Source organism: Suricata suricatta, chromosome 2 (assembly GCF_006229205.1).
Source record: "Suricata suricatta isolate VVHF042 chromosome 2, meerkat_22Aug2017_6uvM2_HiC, whole genome shotgun sequence".
Taxonomy (NCBI): Eukaryota; Metazoa; Chordata; class Mammalia; order Carnivora; family Herpestidae; genus Suricata; species Suricata suricatta.
In genome coordinates this window covers 62299597-62320039 of record NC_043701.1, presented here as the reverse complement: position 1 = coordinate 62320039, position 20443 = coordinate 62299597, and the positions used below count along the sequence as shown (strand labels likewise).

Below are 20443 nucleotides of genomic sequence, written 5' to 3'. Positions count from 1 at the left end.
AGGGCGAGCGGGGCGAGGCACGACCCGGGGCCGTAGGCGGGCTGGCCTTTGCAGCACAGTGGCCGCCAGACGACGGAAAGTTTTTGCATGCAGCCCTGCCAGCGTGTCCTTCCCTCGCCGGCTCCCCGAGGTCCACCGTGAGACGCCCCCGCGACCCAGTGGGGAGGAGCCGGGCAGATGTTCTCCTCCCCGTCCCCCGACGAGCACCCCAAGCCAGGGAGGGGACTCTGGTGACCTCTTCGCCCAGCCAGCGCTCCCTTCACCCTTTCTTCTCTGTCACGGTGGACCTTGGACCGTGGAGGATTCCGGGGATGCCTTTGGGAGCTGACACCAATGGGTAGATGGAAGTGGTTCCAAAAAGCAGGTGAGTTTGGGGCGAGGGTAGTTGCCTACCCATCTCAGTGAGGCTGCGGGACGTGCAAAGCTCAAAACTCAGGGCCGCGCGGTGCCCCCACATTTCCTGCCGATGCTTGGCTCTGGCTCTCAGGGAAACCACTGCGTAGACCTTGCTCCAGGATCAGGATTGGGGCGGGGGGGGAGCACATCCACCTCTCTCGGAAGATGATGCTTCCTGGGCCAAGCCCCTGGAGCAATTTCCAATGCTCCCTACGGTGGTGGTTCGAGGGTGGCCCGGATTAGCGCCTGCAAACCTATGGCCAGGAATCCGACTCCTGGGAGAATTCATTCCAAGCCTAACTCTGGCCAGCTAGAAAGGAAGCGTTAGATTTCCTCTGGATTTGGGATGTTTGATGCTTTAATTGAGAGTTCCTCTCTTCTCCCTGGGGTAGGCAACAAAGGTCTTAAAAGGTCTTCTGGTATCTCTCTTTCTCTCTCTGCATCCTTTCTTTTACTAGGAATTACCAAAAATATGTGGACACTCCCCCACAATCGATATATTTTTCATTTTGCCCTAGTACCCTTTTAGTTCTTACCACTCTGCTTCTGCCCTATGGCTGAGGTGCACTGATTGGAAGTTGCTTTGTACTGATGGAGTTCTGCCCTGGCTATGCCATCCGGTGCCCCTGCACTTGGCAAGGCCAGGGTTGCATCGGGCCATGAAGGAGGAGTTGTGGATTGGTCTCCAGTTGTGATATTTGTGTGAATGGGCTTACATTTTCTCAGATCCAGACAAGTTTGATTTTCCTCTGCTGCCCTCGGAAGGGTTTCTACGTAGGAACCACTAAGTGGCTAAAATGCCAATGAGTGGAGAATTCTCATTTTAAGGGTTGGTAGTATTAACAAATATTTAGTACTTATTGACCTTTTATATGCTAGATAGACACTGTGGCATATCCTTCCAAATAACCATCCATCCTTCCATCCATCCATCTTTTCAACAAATATTGCCTGTCGTGGACTAGTGTTTTCATCAGAGGAAGACAAATGAGATCTAGCCCAGTGTGGAGATGCAGTCTGGTGGTCTTTGTGGAAGAAGGAAGATGTGAAACTTATCAGCCACTTGGAAGAAACAAGTGCAGTGACTGGCCCAGGGAAGTGAATGGAGTGCTTGCTGAGAACACCTCACACACAGCTATGCCTGTTCGTAGGAGATCTAGTTTGGGATGACCAGAAAACGTGTCACAGGGAAGACGGGATCTGCTGTGCATCGTGGACACTGGGCAGGATTTATCACAGTATAGGGGAAGACTGGTCTTGCCGAGGGAAGGAGAGTGAAGGGAACAGAGGTTTCGAGCCGAGCACAGGCTTGGTGTGTTTGGGGTTAAGTGTAGTTAACTTGGGATGGTGGGTTATTGTTGGGGGTTTGGGATTACTGTCAGGCCTGGTCAAATTATGGAAGGCACTGACTGGCAGCCTAAAGGGTTTGGGTATTTTCTGACAATGTGAAGCCATGGAAGGGGCTTTCTGCGGTGTAAGGGTGAGTAGAAAGTGTGACTTAGAAAGGCCATGGTGCCCAGGATATATCAGATAGGGAGCAGGTTAAAAGTAGTGCTGCAGTATTCATGGGGTGGGGACTTTGGTGGACCCATGCAGGGGGAGAAGAGGGCATAGGTAGGAGAGGTTCTGTGAAGAGAGCACCTTATCTGAGGGGATGGTGTCTGGCTGGATTTGGAGAGGGAGAGAGCACAGAGGCATAAGTAATTAGACCCTGGAACATTTTTCCTTTCCCCTACTGCGTTCTGATTTGCCTTCTATAATTGGATTTATTCCTCTATTCCGAGTGCAAGGGAAGATGTAGTAGGCAGGCTCTACAACGACCACATCTATGACTATGTCCTTGTGTGATCCCCTCACCTTCAGCATGGACGAGACCTTGTAACTTGCAGCTAAACAAATAGAATATAGCATAACAGATGGGATGTCACTTCCGAGGTTAGGTTACAAAAAGACTGTGACTTCTGTCTTAGTCATCCTTGCTGTCACTGGCTGGCTCTGAGGAAGACCATTGCCATCTTGTGAGCTGCCCTCTGGAAAGGCACATGTGGCAGGGAAGTGATGGAGGCATCTGGCCAACAGTCAGTGAGGAATGGAGGCTCTTGGCGCAGCAGCCCATGAGCTACTGAATCCTGTCAGTAGCCATGTTGAGTGAATTTGGGAACATATTCTTCTCCAGTCAAGCTTTGAGATGAGACCACAGCCCTGCCCATGTGTGAGAGAGACCTTGGGGCAGAGGCACCCAGTTAAGCCATGCCTGCATTCCTGAATGCCTTAAACTATGAGGTATTTGGTGTTTGGTGTTCTAAGTTGTTAAGTTCTGGGGTAACTTGATAGATAGGTATACATAACTAATACAGAATGGTTTGGGTGTAAATGTTTAGTATCCATGCCAGCTTCGTGGGACTGATTTACTCTAGTATCTCCTACATGGAGAGTTTTATAATTTACCTTCATCACTGGGTATTCAGGGTTTTGCTATTTATTTATTTTCATTTGATTTATTTATTTTTAATTTGAGAGAGAGCATCCATAAGCAGGGGAGGAACAGGGGAGAGAGAAAAGAAGAGATGGGGAGGGAGGAAAAGAGAGAAAGAATCTTAAGCAGGCTCCAAGTTCAAGCTCAGAGCCCGATGTGGGGCTCGATCCTACAACCACAGGATCATGACCTGAGGCAAAATAAGGGTCAAACACTCAACCACTTGAGCCACTCAGGCATCCCAAGTGTTTCCTATGTAAATTCAATCACTACTTTTTGGAAAGAATTCTACAATGACAAGGTGATGATGTGACTGTTGGAAACAAGTGTTCACCGAGAGCAATGCTACCACACTAGTGGTTGTTACAACCCTGCCATCCATCCTTGAGGTATGTGGAGAGTAAAGTGATGAAGGGACTCAAGCCCAGTGGTTGGAAGCTTCCAGAAAATTCTTTCTCCTCTCATAGGAGCCATTTTAAAGCACTCAGGAACCCAAAGGTGGCTTATCTTCAGGAGGAGCCAGAGCACCTCAGTCTAAGAAGAAACAAGGCAGTGGTTCTATATTTTAGCATCAGTTTACTCCCCCAGGTGAGCCTCTCAAATAGAGATTATTTCTGCACAGAACCCTGAAGCTGGTGTGACAGCCTAAATATCATTCCCTTCTAGCAGGGAGCATTTTCATTTGTAACATAGGAAAGTATGGACTGGAATCTAAAAGTGGTTTAGCATCTCTACAAAATAAACATTGGATACATTGCCTGTTTATCTGATCATCAGAATGCCACTGTATACATTATTGCAGTTAGACTTCTGGAGCATAACTGCAGTTTCCACTCTCAGCCTTGTGCAGTCTCTCCACTGACTATAGAGATAATAATACCAACTTTGTGAAACTCTCACCCACTATGACTTTGTTACTGGATAACATGGCTGTCAATTAAATTATACTACTGGAAGCCAGAGAATGAAGGAAGCATTGCTCATGAAACTACTGGACTATTACACTTGGCTTTAGATGAAAATTGAGGTCAGTTGGGAGTAGTATTTGGGTCAACGTGGTGCATGTATAGTATTGTATACATGTCTATACTTATGTATCAACTATATATATGGCAAATTTATCGTAGACTTGAGTTCCTTTTGGTAGTAAAGAGTTACAAATCTTGTTAGTGGCAACAAGAATCTTATACATTTTTCACAGGTATAAACTGATCTTCAGACAGTCATTTAAAACATATTAGTGTAATATCTTTGTGATAAAACCGTCTCGCAAAGGTGTAACACTTTCTTCCCTTCATGATTAATGTTTGGGAAGTTAAAAGGGGTGTAAATATTTTTACTGTTTTTTATCTTTCTTGGAAAAATAACAGGGGTTGGTTTAATTGAAAAGGAGGCTCTTCCATAGACCAAATAAAGAAATCAGTTCAACAGAGATGACAGTGGAAAATACCTGTTTAATTTGAATAACACCTGGTTCTGGAGAGATGTGCATCTAATACGCAGCCTGCATTCACTTAGTCTGATTCATGGGCTGTTTTCCCTCGTTATTGAACAGAAGAGAAGGGGTAATATTAGCTCTCTCATTTGAGGATATTAAGCTCCTGCTGGGGTCGAGGCACTGTGCGCGCACCCTACTTCCTACCTAGACTGTTGTTGGGAGCTCCCTGGAGGCGATGAGGGGAAAATGACATTCCATTAAAATGAGGCATCCCTGGAATTGTTTGATGTTCTTTGTCTTAATTGAATCCATCTATCCCATCTGCCACTCTTCTCTCTAAATTTATTTCCCTCACCCACTCTCTCTGCGAATTGTAATTTGGGGGGAAATTTGTTACATACGTTGTTACCTTTTAGAAGCGCTCCAGGCTGCATCTGGAGGGCAGGTGTGCCGTCTCCCTGGCCTTGTTAGACAAGGCTGCCTGCCTCTTCCCTGCCCCTCACATGTTGCTGGATCAACGAGGACTGGGATAAAAGACCCCCAGTAGCAACGGGGGTGGGAAAGAAAATAGACATTCCAGGCTTTTGGGTATTGGTTTCACTATAAGGCCCTGGCCATGCGTCTGCTCTGAATAAACATGGACTCCATTAACAAATAGAACTACGTAAACATGCAACTTCCATTCTGACTTTGGCTGAAAGGCCAGAAGGGGAATGTGTTGAGGGGAGGTAAGGCTGCCTTGCTACCCCAGGCAGATTCATGTGCGACTTTGATCTCCTAGGGCTTCTGGAAGCACTCTGATGCCACAGGGTGAGGAGGCCTTTCTGCTCCCCCTGGTGTGGCAGCACCGGCCCCATTTCTATCCATTGCGCTTTCTCCGGGGTTAGATAGGAGAGGAGATAGCGTCTCTTTAGCACTCTTGTACGGTTCACTTTTGGCCCTTCAACTAAATAGAAATATATACAAATTTAAGACTCCTATCCACCCCTCCAAACTTAGCAGTTAACATAGTTGGGAAGGCAGTGCAGGGTGGAGGCCAGAGCACCGGCTGGAGTTTGGCAGGGATAAAATTAGAACTGTTCTTCAGTCAGCATTTTCTTGAGAACCTTTCTTAATCCATCCCGACCTCAGTTTCCTCATCTATTAAATGGGTACCAAGGCTCTTCTCTTGAGATTGTTGTGAGGACTAAGTGAGATGCTGGGTATTGAGCCCCCAGCAAAGGGCCTGGAACACAAAGGACAATTGCAAATGTTTGCTATGGTTATTACTTCAGTTGCATTATTACATTATTGCAATTAATGCAATGATTACATTGTTACATTGGGCAGACAGCAGCTGCCAGTCAGCAAGAGGCTGACCCTCTGATGCTGGGAGGGCTCCTGTTGTTGTTTCTGACCATCCTTCTACTTGGAAAGGAAACTCCAAAGCCATCTTGAAAAGCAAAGCAAAGCTGGGGGTGTCGTGATTCTGGACTTCAAGTTCTATTACAAAGCTGTAGTCATCAAGGCAGCACAAAAACAGACACAGAGATCAAGGAAACAGAATAGAGAGCCCAGAAATGCACCCACGACTATATGTTCAACTCATCTTCGACAAAGCAGGAAAAATGACGTCTATCCAATGGAAAAATGATGTCTCTTTAACAATGTGCAGAAGAACAAAACTGGACCAAATAAATCCAAAATGGATGAACGATCTAAATGTGAGACAGGAAACCATCAAAATCCTTAAGGAGAACACAGGCAGCAACCTCTTTGACCTTGGCAGTAGCAACTTCTTACTAGACACGTCTCTGGGGGCAAAGGAAACAAAAGCAAACATGAACTATTGGGACTTCATCAAGATAGAAAGCTTTTGTACAGTGAAAAAAACAATCAATAAAACTAAAAGGCAGCCTATGGAATGGGAGAAGATATTTGCAAATGACATATGGGATAAAGGGGTAGTATCCAAAATCTATAAAGAATTTTTCAAACTCAACACCCAAGAAAACAAATAATCCAGTGAAGAAATGGGCAGAAGACATAAATAGACATTTTTCCAAAGAAGACATCCAGATGGCTAACAGACACATAAAAAGATGTTCAATATCACTCATCATCAGGGACATACGAATCAAAACCACGATGAGATGCCCCCTCACACCTGTCAGCATGGCTAACGTTAGCAACACCCGAAATGACAGGTGTTGGCGAGGCTGTGGAGGAATAGAAACCCTCTTACAGGGTTGGTGCGAATGCAAACTGGTGCAGCCGCTCTGGAAAGCAGTATGGAGTTTCCTCAGGAAGTTAAAAATGAAACTACCCTACGATCCAGCAATTGCACTACTAGATATTTCCCCAAAGAATACAAAAACAGATTCAAAAGGCTACATGCACCCCAATGTTTATAACATCATTATCAACAATAGCCAAACTGTGGGAAGAGCCCCAAAGTCTATCAACTGATGAATGGATCAAGAAGTGGTATATATACACAACAGAACATTACTCAGCCATCAAAAAGAGTGAAATCTTGCCATTTGCAAAGATGTGGACAGAGCTAGAATGTACTCTGCTAAGTGAAATAAGTCACAGAAAGGCAAATACCATATGATTTCACTCATATGTGACATTTGGGAAGGGAAAAAAAGAGAGGGAAGCAAACCACAAGGGACACTAACTACAGAGAATAAACTGCGTGTTGATGGAGGGAGGGAGGGGGTGATGGGCTGGGTGGGTGATGGGCATTAAGGAGGGCACTTGTTAGGATGAGCCCTGGGTGATAATATGTAAGTGATGAATCACTAAATTCTGTTGCTGAAACCACTATTACACTATACATTAACTAACTAGAATTTAAACTAAAATTTGGAAGAAGAAAAAAAGGAGACTAAAGCTTCTTTTCCTTTGTATGGGGCTGCTGTCCTGCATCAGCTGGTAGGGACTTCTGTCAGAAACGGCACCGGACAGGGACTTCAGGGCACTGTCCATGTCCCTTTGTTCTGGGGAGGGCCCTGCAAGACTCTTCTGTTATGCAAAGAAACTGCAAGATCCAAAGTGTGGTTGGAGGCAAAACTGTTTTTGCATGACAGTGTCAATAGTTGTCTTAATAGTGAGCAGAGTGGGGTCTCTGCAAATCCTTCTCCCCCCCTCATTTATTATCTTTTATAAAAAAAAATTAAGTCTGAATCCTAAAAATCACACATGAATGAATGTGTTCCCATGAGACAGGAAAATAGTAGTGATAAGGGGGAGATGCCCTTTCAGTATTTCCTTCAAACGTGATCCCTCCCCTGCCCCCGGATCACTCCCAGACCCCCAAGTCTGAAGGCAGTTTTTCCTACCATTTTCTAAACATTTACCTACTGTATATATTTATTATTATAGGCATAGATGATATTGCTGCACTCACATTCTTATTTTCTTTTAAACATGAACAATATCATTTTGTAGAAATGCGTATTGTATATCCTTGGTTGAGAAAGAAGCCTTGCATGAGCATAAACAAGATTGACAGGGGCAACAGACCATTTCATGGATATTTTTCTGCACACTTCACAGATGCGATTGCATCTCATTATATATGGAAATACCTCATTCTTTTAAATTGCTGCATAATATTCCACAAAATGTTCCAGAGCCTGCCTGTCATCCTAGTGACAGACATTGACGTTTCTGGTTTTACAAAGCATAGGGTGGTCAACATCTTTATTTTTATATCTGCTTCCTGGGCACACAAAGGAGTCCTTTCTACCCAAAAGTAGAATCGCTGGGTATGTGCATTTTAAATTTTCATAGTTCTGCCAAATTGTCTTCTGAAGTAGCTGATCGATTCACACTCTGACTAGCAGCGTAGGGCCCGCATCTCCTCACACCCTAATTCATATCCAACGTTTACAAACATTTAAATTTTGCCAATATTAGGATAGAAATCTTATTTAATTTATATTTCCCTCATGTCTGGTATATATTTGAGCATTTGTTCTTATGTTCATTGTATTTTCATGCTGTAAATTGCCATTAGTATCTTTTGATGATTTGTTATAGGTATTTTTAGATCCTTTTATTGATTCATAGGAATTCTGTCTACATTCTAGATTTAGATATTTTGTATGCTTGAAAATAATGTAATTTTACAGCTTTATGCTTTTCTTCTTTTAACCTCATGTGTGACATCTTTTCTATACATAATTTTTTTCCCATTTGGTTGTAGTCAGATGTATTAGACTTGTCCTTCAGGTCTTTTGCATTTTGTGTCTTGCTTAAGAAGACCTTCTCTTCCCCCTAAGGCCATAAAATGTTTCCTTTTATTTTTTTCTTTCAGCTTTACAGGTTTTGGTTTTTACATTTAGCTCTCATATATTTTATGGTTAATCATGTGAGGTAAAATTTTTTATTTTTCAGCTTTTTTCCAAGCAGTTACCAGTTTTCTCCAGGCATATATTGAATAGTTTAGCCTTTCCACAGACATCAGTCATATACTCACTTCCCATATACATAGGTCTGTTTCTGAGCTCCCTTTTCTGTTCCATTGCTTGACCTGACTTTTCCATACCAGTTCCACAGTTTAAAAAAAATTTTTTTTACATTTATTTATTATTGAGAGACAGAGCGTGAACAGGGGAGGGGCAGAGAGAAGAAGAAAAAGAATCCGAAGCAGGCTCCAGGCTCTGAGCAAGCTGTTAGCACAGAGCCCGACGCGGGCCTCGAATAAACAAGCTGTTAGCACAGAGCCCGACGCGGGCCTCGAATAAACAAACTGTGAGATCATGACCTGAGCAGAAGTTGGACGCTCAACTGACTGAGCCACCCAGGTGCCCCCCAGTTCCACAGTTTTAATTGCTCTTGTTTGATATGTTTTACTGTGTGTTAGGGGAAAAATGTTCTTTTCTACTATGGATTGAGAATACTCTGTCTCAGTCTTTTTGGGTTGCTGTAACAAATTACCAAAGACCGAATGGCTCATAAACAACAGAAATTCATTTCTCCCAGTTCTGGAGGTCAGAAGTCCAGGACTATGGTACTGGAGAGTTCAAGATTCAGTCACGGTTTCTTGGCTTGTGGATGGCACCTTTTTTATCATGTCCCCGTGTGGTGGAAGGGGTGGGGTAGCTCTCTAGGGTCTCTTTTATAAGGGTTCCACCTTCACAACCTAATTAATCTTCCCCCCAAGCCCCAAAGGCCCTACCTCTGGACACCGTTAGCTTCAGGAGTAGGATTTCAACATATGAAGTTGTGAGCAGAACACAGTCATTCAGATCATAACCGTCTATCTCTTAAAAAGTATTTTTTAGGGGCTCCTGGGTGGCTCAGTGAGTAAAGCTTCTGACTTCGGTTCAGGTCACGATCTCACAGTTCATGAGTTTGAGTGCTGCATGGGGCTCTGTGCTGACAGCTCAGAACCTGGAGCCTGCTTCAGATGCTGTGTCTCCCTCTCTCCCTGCTCTTCCCCCGCTTGTGCTCTTTCTCTTTCAGAAATGAATAAACGTTAAAAAAAATTAACAAAGTATTTTATTATTTCTGAGCAGTGTGTTATGGGTGTCATTGTTCAACATTTGTCATAGGACATCTCGTGATGGAGACTGGGCCATGTTAGAAAGATCATTGGAAACCTGACCTCATGCCCACTTCCTGGGTACCATAAAGATGAGCCAATGGCTATAGCCAGCTTGGACTCTTGGTGAAAGCTTCCTCCAAGGTGATTTTCCAAACCAACTATCTAGACTTAGGAAACTGAATTGTTGAGAAATTATTCTTCCAACTAGGAGGAGGGGAAAAGGCCAACCCCTGCGGTTAGTGGTTGAGACTCTGGGGATATTCCCATCTGTCTGCCATCCCAGGGCAAGAAGAAGGAGCCATGGGCACAGAAGGCTGGAGGAGAGGGACGCGGAGCAGACCTGGGACCAGGACTGAGCTCCCCAGGTTTGGGGCGCCGGCAGGTGAGAGCCTCTTGCTGGCTGGGAGCTGGGCCAGGCAGCATCCAGGAGAGGGATGATCTAGCTATGAGTCTGGAATCCTTCAAACCCAGTTACCAGCCATAAGGTTTTCTGGGTTGTCTTTCCTTTCACTTCCCTCAAGGTTTTAAATGACCTGGTCTTAGGTAGCTGTGTTGTAAGAAATCTAGTTAGGGCCTTACACTTATATGGGAGCCACAGATGTAGGGTTGAAAGTTGCTAGCTAGGGGCGCCTGGGTGGCTCAGTCTGTTGAGCGTCTGACTTCAGCTCAGGTCATGATCTCACGGTTGGGAGTTTGAGCCCCACATCAGGCTTGCTGACACCCGGTCAGTGCAGAGACTGGTTTGGATTTTTTGTCTTCATTCTCTGTGCCTCACCTGCTTGTGCTCTCTCAAAAATAAATAAGCACTGAAAAAAAAAAAGTTGCTAGCTCTACTTCCTGCCAGCCCTGTGTGGGAGCAGCACCATCATTCACGAGAAGATGGCAGTCCTCCAGCCCCAGGAGGTAGCCAGGCACAAAGTGAGCAGGGGGATGCCTAGGCTGTGAGTAGCCCCCAATTTCCCCTAACATCTTTCTTTCAGTCCCAGCCCAATACCTTCAAAAGGAGGAAATGATGAAAATGTGAGGCCAGAGTTTGGATAATATGTGTGTGTATATATATATATATGTATATATACATATTTACATATATATATTTATTTAAAGTTAATTTGTTTATCTTGAGAGACAGAGACAGCACAAGTAAGGGAGGGGCATAGAGAGATGGACAGAGAAGATCCCAAGCAGGCTCCTCACTGTCAGCATGGAGGCCAATGCAGGGTTCAGTCCCATGGATGGGGAGGCCATGAGCTGAGCTGAAACCAAGAGTTGGATGCTTAACTGACTGAACTGCCCAGACACCCTTGGATTATATTTATATGATAGGATATAGAAGCCTAGTATCTTTAAGTTCATAAGACAGTTGCTGGAGATCGTAGAGTAGAGCCCAGGTGTCTATGGCTTGGGGGCCATCTTGTTCATAAATACTTCCCAAGAATGATACTAAGCCTATAAACTTAAATCCATGTAGGCCAGTGTTTCTCAACCAGAGATGATCTTGCTGCCTCTCCCTCTCATTCCAAGGATATTTGGCAATATCTGGAGACATTAGTTGTCATGACGGGGGTGAGGGGTGTCCTCCTGGCATCTGGTGGGTAGAGGCCGAGGATGTTGGTAAGTATCCTGCCGTTAGATGTATGGGAAGATTTATTTAGCCCAAGTGACAGTGATAGGATATAGAAACCCTGATGTAGGACAACTAATTCCCAGTTTCCTTTTCTCTTCTTCATTTCCAGAGAATGGACATTTAACCTTCAGGAACCTCTTTGCCATTGTGGGCTTTCTCCCTCTCACAGACACCCAGTAAGAGTGTGGCAGGGCTGTGAGACCCAGCATCCATCGCCATGAAGAAAATCCAAGTTCTTTTTCCTTTCAATGGATGAAAGCCAAACTATGTTATTGGATGAATACTATTTGCAGAATCAAAGGAAATAGATTTAGTTCTTACACAATGATCAAGTAATACGGTCACCTCTTTCTTACTCTCTGAACCCTTTTACAGACCATTGCTTACCTACTCTAATGGGAAAGTTCATCAGTGCTCAGGCACCCATGCTAGAAAGCTCTTATTATTCCCAACTTACAGACGATGAAATTAAAGTGCAGAGCAGAAGTAAAATAAAATGCAGTTCCCTCCTTCTGGTTTCTTATATTCCAAAGTTATCAAACACCTGGCCATGGCCATTGCATGGGTTGTGCACTGTACAAGTGTGCCACATTTAAGGGAGTGCCATTCACAGCACAGACCTCATGGATTTATTGTGACAACTTTCTAGACAGATGGCATGAAAGTGGCTTGTTCTAACAGAATCAGGACCATAAGACTATTTTGTAACCCACAGAAGTGAAGTTTCTTGGAAAACATGTGTCTTCCCCTAATGCTCATGAAGGCACTAGAGGACTAGCAGAAAGGAAGAGGAGTTACTGAGGACTTTTTATATATGTTAGCAGTTTCCACTGGGAGTTATACGGGAAATACAGTGCCTTGTGTGATGGAATAAATAAAACGATCTTGCTGTCTCAATTTGGTTGTTCTTACTACTGTGCTGGTGTAACATCCTAGGCTTGGGTTGGAGGAGGAGACACTGACATGTATATCACTTTATAAATTTGGCAGCAGGAGGTGCAAAGAGTGTCGTTTCAATTACGAATTGACCTATTGATGGATTTAGCAATGTATGTTTCCGAGGTTGCAATCGATGCCAAGGAATGACAGGTGCTGGACTCTTAGGAAGGCGAGGACAAATGTTGGAGCATTGATCAGCTGATGAGCTCCATGTAGGCCCCATACAGGGCGAATCAAATCTAAGGGAAGTATTGGAAGGTGGAAGGGATAGTGTCTCGTGTTAACAGAGCTTTCGTCCTTTTGTACCTATGAAATCATGTTTCCCACACAGACACTACTCTCCAGCAGAATTGTTCTGAATCTGTAGTGTGTACCATGTCATGGTGCTTTTAGGGGGAAAAGGCCTCACCAGTCAGCTCAATAGAGAAGGCTTTAATTTTTCCACCTATGCAGATACCTTAGCATTCAGAGACTGGCTGATCCCCCCCCAAAAAAAATGTCTCTTATAATGCCTAGTAATTACTCAAGTTTGGGTGGGAGATGGGGCATTTGAAGGAATTGCAACCCTCATTGTATGGTTTGTATAAGAGAGGTTGACAGCTTGGCCTTGCCCGGCCCGGCCCTGTGCCAGGAGGCAGAGACAGTGAGTGGTCGCATTTGCAAGTTTAGTCTAGTTTGAGGGAGACGTGTGTGCAGTCAGTATTCAGAGAACAGGATATCCTGTGAGAAGGTGCTGTTCCGATGTGAAGATAATAGATGTCGCAGGTGTCAGAGCAGGACAGGTTACTGGTGGCCGTGAAAGCTTGGGACAGAGCATAAATTTGAGCTGGCCCCGGGAAAGACGGTGGGGGCAGGAGGGTGGGAATGGCCAGTGTACAGAGTATGGGTGGGGGACAGTGGCCTTCTAAAGTGAGAGCCTCAGGTCACACAGACAGTAATTCCCTAAAACAAAGCCCTCAGTGGAAAACAGGCAAGTCACGAGGGATTTGGTATCAGGAAGGGTTTAAAAGTGTTACACAATGTTTCCAAGATTAAAATCTACAGCATGAGATTACATGAGTATAATAGTGCGTGCTCTGAGGCAAGTGGCATATTTCTTTGAGAAATACTTTTTATCAAGAGCAAATCTCCAAAATTAGGGCTCTGTGGATCTGAATGAGCTCATCAGGTGAGAAACTTGAACTTTTCAAGATTCTTTAGCCATCTGGCCAGCATGTTTAGAAAGGGCACCCAACTGTAATGGTAAAAGAGAACTCTGGGTTTGTGGTTTATGCTAATCCTCCAACCGTGGGTTGTTTTCAAAGGCAAGTTAAACAGACTTTTCATTCTAAGTAGGCTGACCACATGGCTGAGTTTGCCTGGGGAATCCCGGATTATCCAAAATTATTAATAGCTTCTCCTTTCAGACTCAAAAGTGTCCTGGTTTTATGATACATTATATGGCTATCCTAATTCTAAGTGATTCACCATGGATTCCTTTTGCTTACTCTGTGAATCCTCAGTGACCGAAAGGGATGCTTCCAGGTCAAGGATATTTGCCCACATGTGCGTTCTGTCTTTTTGAAATGGTTGTATTTTTTCCCCTTGCATACAAAGCAATTTTTACAAAACAGAAGAAAAGCAAGTAGTATGAGTTACCACAAATGTAGAAATAAGTGTTAATATTTTGATATCTATATGTCCATATAACTATATGCCTATTGATCTGTCTCATATAGTTAAGTTTATTTATTTTGAGAGAGAGAGAGAGAGAGAGAGAGAGAGAGAGAGAGAAACCTAAGTAGGCTTCATGCTGTCAGTATGGAGCCTGACACGGGGCTCAAACCCCGTGTCATGTACAACAAGATCATGACCTGAGCTGAAATTGGCCGCTTAATGAACTGAACCACCCAGGTGCCCTGAAATCACCCTTATTAAATAATCACTTTTAAAGACTGCATTGTAGGGGTGCCTGGGTGGCTCAGTCAGAAAGGGTTCAACTCTTATTTTAGCACAGGTCGTGATCTCATGGTTTGTGAAACTGAGCCGGGAGTTGGGCTCTGCGCTGACAGTGTGGAGCCTGCTTGGGATTCTCTCTGTCCCTCCCTCTCCCCTACTTGTGTGCGCTCGCTCATGCTCTCTCTCTCTCTCTCTCTCACTTAAAGTAGATAAATAAACCATAAAAAGTAGACTGCATTGTATCCTAGTAAATGGTTGTTCTTAAACTATATTTAAATCTGTAATTTAGGGCATTTGTTTCTTTTTTATATATATTATTGACAATGTTATAATGAATGCTTACTGTAGCTAGATCTTTTCTCATATTCATGGTTATTTGGGATGCTTTCTTATATGTGAAATTAGTAAGTCAAAGGGGATATGCATTTAAAATTTTGAAATTGTCAAACTTGGCCAGCATGTGTGAAAATTCCCACTCAGGGCCTCATCTGTTACATATCTTTTATTCTTTTTCATCCTTCAGCCTGATAGGACAGAACTTTATTTTAGTTGCACCTCTGATTATTGATGATTCTTATTTTTTTTAATGTTTTTTTTTTTTTTTTTTTTTTTACTTTTGAGAGACAGAGAGAGAAAGTGCGAAGCAGGGGAGGGTCAGAGAGAGAGGGAGACACAGAATCCAAAGCAGGCTCCAGGCTCTGAGCTGTCAGCATAGAGCTGGATGCAGGGTTCGAACCCACAAACCGTGAGATTATGACCTGAGCCGAAGCTGGACGCTTAACCGACTGAGCCACCAAGGCGCCCTGATTCTTATTTTTTTTTAATTGCTCATTTTTCTATCAGAGTGTTTGCCTTTCTCTTATTGAATTGTGAAAACTCTTTAAATATTATATAGAGTAAACCTTTGTGTTATAAGCTGCAAGATATTTTCCTGATTTGCTTTTTGTCTTTTAACTTTATTTCTGGTGGATTTGTGTGTGTGCATGAGTATGCATGGATTTAGAAGTCTTTACATTTTATACAGTTATACCTATCAGCCTTTTCCTTTATGGAGGTGTGTACTTTTTTTAAAGGACCAAGTTTTTTAACAAAACATACCTGAGAAATGTTCATGATCTGATCTGAAGCGGTCAAACTCCCTGAGCTCCTTGTTTCAAACTTCCCGGCGCAGGCACAATACTAGAAGAGGCGTATTTTTATTTCTATTTCTCAGTTCAGGCTATCTCCCAAAAGGGGTTTAATCACTTCACAAACCTCACAGATAAGTTACTGCAAGTAAGAACTGGCGATATGCATTCTTTTCCTCAACCACAAAACAAGTATGCCTCCCTTCACAAAAAGCTGTGCTGGAACTTAGAAAGGACTAGTTTGTTTAGATTCTTTGCAGAGTGAATCACTGCCCTGCTGATATGCTTTATAATTGCACTGACGTGTTCTCAAGAAAACTGTGGCATCAACCACGGGTTATAATTGCAACACAGACAAGGAACGGCCATGGGCCTGTCATCGATTCCCTGAAGCAAGCAGCTTTCTGAGCAATGATGTCCCTGGGATCCATGGGCGTGTTACTACTCTGTGATGAGGAGGGCACTCCAGGCACAAGCGCGTCTTGTTCTTGATGGGACTGCTGTGGGTGAGCTTGTTTCTGGGGTTCTGTGCTGGTGTGCTGGGCTGAACCATATTTGAGCCTCAACCCCTTCTTCACCTTTCAAGTTAGACCTGTGCATCCTGCTCCCTCCTTGGCCCTCTCCCGTGGCCATGTGGCCCTCTCGGTGTTTATTCTTGAGAGCAGGGAGAGAAGACAATTCTCTTCCACTGACAGAGCTCATGGCAGTCCATATGTGGTCCTCGGCCCCACTCTGCCTTCGCCCCAGATCCCTCCTGCGGGGGGAAGGGAGGGGAGGTCCTGAACACCAGCCAGAGTTGAGCATAAGATCAATGATCTGCACCACCATGATGATGAGACTGGGCGGCCTTCCTCCGTTCTCAGCTGCCAGAGCGATTCCGCTGCTGCTTAGCAGTGGGGACCCCGGGGGCCAGCCCAGATGCAAGCTGAGGACACCAGACCCCACCAACTGACAGCTCCTCAAGAGAACCCCATCATGGTGGGAGTGTGGGGGTGAGGACCAAGGCCCTACATTAGTAGGCTTTGCTCTCTGGTTTTGCCAAGGAATTATTAACAAGTAACACATGCAGTAACTCGAATAACTTGCTCCTATCAGCAAGGAACCAGGTTTGTAAGACTGCTCTGGGAGCCAGACCAGGGATTTGAAGATAGTTTTTACTAGGGAATGATCCTATTCTGGACTGGAGCGGCCCCTTCCCCACAGGCTATGCTTTCATATGAAGCACATCAGGGAAAGACAAACTAATCTTGCTTCTACCTCATCAGTGCCCTTTGGTCTCGCCCTGTCCTCTTATCCAGTATCACAGAAGCCAAAGGATGAATTTGGCACAGCCATCCTCAGAGTGCTGGAGAGGAGAGAAATCAAATGTTGAGCAAAGCCCAAACCCCCTTTAGTGGGTTTGTAAATAATTTTAGTCTTGTTACCCATTCACTAATCATCTATCCTTCCCGAGGGGTATTGGCAGCATGTCAGATGGAGATCACTCATGAAAAGATGCCACAGTTTCCAAACCCATTCTGGCTTCTCGAGAATCTGTGACTTGGGGAAGCCAGCTATTCTAAAGGAACTAGAGGCCCATTTCCTTCTCCCATTGAGGGCTGGGGTGGGGAGTGGCAGAGCAGATCAACTTCCTGTTACTGAGCTCTCCTCTGCGGCAGGGCCACCGGGGAAGTGGACACGTGATGGGTCTCCATTCTGCAAAGGCATTACTCAGAGTTGCTAATGACACCTGCAGGGGGCTGACTGGTGGCCTCCAGAGATAGTAAGTGCTAATCTCTGACACCTATGATGGCACTACCTCCAGTAGTAGATGCTAGAGTGTGACTAGTAGTAGATGCTAGAGATGCAGGTGTGACTAAGTTAAGCATCTGGAGTTGGAGAGATTATCCCCGGGTCATCCAGTTGGGCCCTAAAAGCCATCACATATATCCTTTTAAGAGGGAGGTAGGGGCACCTGGGTGGCTCAGTTGGTTAAGTGTCTGACTTTGGCTCAGGTCAGGATCTCACGGTTTGTAGGTTCGAGCCCTGCACCCGGCTCTGTGCTGACAGCTAGGTCAGAGCCTGGAGCCTGTCTTCAAATTCTGTGTCTCCCTCTCTCTCTGACCCTCTCCTGCTCATGCTGTGTCTCTCTGTCTCTCAAAAATAAATAAAACATTAAAAAAAAACAAGGGAGGCAGAGGGGTGCCTGGGTGGCTCAGTTGGCTTTGGCTCAAGTCATGATCTTGTGGTTCGTGAGTTCAAGCCCTGCATCAGGCTCTGGGCTGACAGCTTAGGGCCTGGAGCCTGCTTTGGATTCTATGTCTCCCTCTTTTCTCTGCTCCTTCCATGCTCATGCTCTGTCTCTCTCTCAATAAGTAAATGTTAAAACACACACACACACACACACACACAAAGAGAGAGGCAGAGAGAGATTTTACAATGACACAAAGAGGGAAGATGATGTAAAGATGGAGCAGATGGAGATGTGAAGGTGTGGGCCTGAAGGCTGGAATGCCGCAGCCCGGAGCCGAGGGACACCAGCAGCCAAGAAAAGCTAGACGAGACAAGCAACGGATCGTCTCTCAGAGCCTCCTGAGACTGCTGCCTTTTTGACACCTCAATTTGGGCTCAATTCTGGCTCTGGGATTATGAGAGAATAAATTGTGGTTCTTGTTTTTTAATTTTTTTTAATGTTTATTTTCAGAGTGAGAGCTAGAGAAAGAAAGAGAGTGTGAATGGGGGAAGGGCAGAGAGAGAGAGAGAGAGAATCTGAAGCAGGCTCCAGGCTCCGAGCTGTAAGCACAGAGCCGGACGCGGGGCTCGAACCCACGAACTGTGAGATCATGACCTGAGCTGGAGTCAGACACTCAACCAACGGAGTCACCCAAGAGCCCCAATTTTTTTTCAGGTTATAAACTGTGGTAACAAAATAGCAAAATCAAACTTTACCGAAATATATTAAGAGAAAAATCCCGGTAACTCCTCTTCCTTCCCCAGAGGTATAGCCACTGTCAATAGATTGGTATATTTTCTCCAACTTTTAAAAAAATACACCTGTCATATATTTTTAAAATCATAAAAATGGAACCAGATTTTTAAATTTTTTTCAGCTTGATATATCTTATTTTTTTTCTTTTAAATGGCTGAGTAATACTCCATTGCATGAATGTATCACAGTTTAGCGTCTTATTGATAAGTACAAGTACTGTTTCCACTTGTCACTATTATAAACAATGTTACCATAACATTTGTTCCACATAAATTTTTACATGAACTGGTGGCAGTATTTCTTTTTAAAGGATAAATCCATGGAAGTAGAAATGCTGGGGCAAAGAGTATGAAACATTTAAATAGTAGCTGTTGCCATATTTCCTACCTTTCAGGTGGCACCTGAATGAGCACAAAGAGTACATGTTGTCTTGCAACCTCAACACAGGCTTTTATCAGTGGTCCTAATCTTTGCCGGTCTCATAGGCGGAAGACAATACTATCTTGTTTGCACAAACCATATTTGGCCTACCACTGAGATGGTGCGTCGGCAGGAACGTGCAGATAGTCTGTGTCTGTTAGAGAGGCCAGAACTGCTGAGGGGTGAAATTCCCCAGGTGGAGTGTGGCATGGGGTGACCACAGCACGCCAGGTGGTTCAGGAAGCAAGTGCAAAAGCCCTGTGGGGAAAGCATCCTATCAATAGGACTGGAAGTCTTTCCAGGGGAACAAACAGCAGGGAACAAGGGGCTTGGGGTTCATCTTATGGGTTTTGGTATTTATGCCAAGAGAACCAATGGAAGGCAGCGGAAAGTTCTGAAAGATCTGACATGATCGGACAAGCATTTTGAACAGATCCCTCTGGCTGCTGTGTGGAGAACAGATTCAGAGGCAGAGAGAAGGTGAGGCAGCTATTTGGCTTCCAGGTAAGAGATGGTGGTTGGCCGTCCCAAGGGAGAACCGGACCAGGGTGGAGGCTCGGGTGGGGCAATCCTGGAGAGACTGGGTAACCTTCAGAGTGACTTAGGCCCAATAGGATTTGCTAGGAATTGATGGGAACTGAGGCTAAGATGGGCTTGGGTGGGGAGTGTGGCATCCTGGAGTGTGTGGGACACACTGATTAGCAGTTGTCACAAGGATGACGTGATGTCAGAGGAGCTGGCCAGGATCAGCCCGAAGAGTGAAGATCCGGAGGAGACAGCTGCTTTGCGGAGCGGTCTCTCTGCCCTGAGTTTCTCCCATGATCCTGCGAATCTGCCACGTTGGCCACAGCTAGCTGGCCCGGGAGAGTGCCTGTGGTCTGCGGTGCAGGCCGCCTCTGATGGGGACAGTGCCACATGGAACTGATGACCCTCCTCAGGGAATCGGAAGGACTCAAGCAAGTGAACCATTTGGAAGTAGAGACATTAGAAAGGTTGTATGAGGAGAGGGCAGAAAGCAGAAGCCGCGAGGAAGGAAGAAGAGCGAGCAGGGAAGCTGGGGCAGAGCGGCGGCGGGAGCGCGGGGCCGGGAAGGACTGGAGGGGCGCCCCCGTGTGGCTTGTGGGACCAGCCACGTGGTTAGGTGGGCGCATGGAGGCTTGCTTTCTCAGCTCTGAGGCTAATTAGCGGGCTGACCTCCCAAAAAGGCAGTGACCTTCTAAGGCTCCATTCTGTCTCTTCAACTATGAAATAGATGCCAACATATTATTTTCTTTGGCTTGTTGTGAGGATGAAAGATGCACACCAGAGAGGGAAAGGAGGTATTTACAGCACATGAAACCACGTAGAGAACCAGTAGCTAGGCTTAAATTGGGAAAACTCCTATGAATCAGTATGAAAAAGACAGCCCATGGACAAACAAGCAAAAGACTTGAACAAGAGAACAGCACATGGCTCCAAAAATATGAAAATACAATCAACCTCATTAATAAGGGAAATACAGCAAGATTCCACATACAACAACACAGGTGAATCCTACAAATGCAATGATGAGCAAAAGCAGGAAGACGGAGATGAGCA

General features: G+C 44.9%; 1 long non-coding RNA gene across 1 annotated transcript; it reads left to right on the top strand.

Moving 5' to 3' along the window:
- The first annotated feature begins 6 nt into the window (after positions 1 to 6).
- Positions 7 to 12370, top strand: LOC115281801. The gene is made up of 3 exons (XR_003904407.1): positions 7 to 364; positions 10133 to 10231; positions 11583 to 12370. It is a non-coding gene; the product is annotated as an uncharacterized LOC115281801 (long non-coding RNA).
- The last annotated feature ends 8073 nt before the right edge of the window (positions 12371 to 20443 follow it).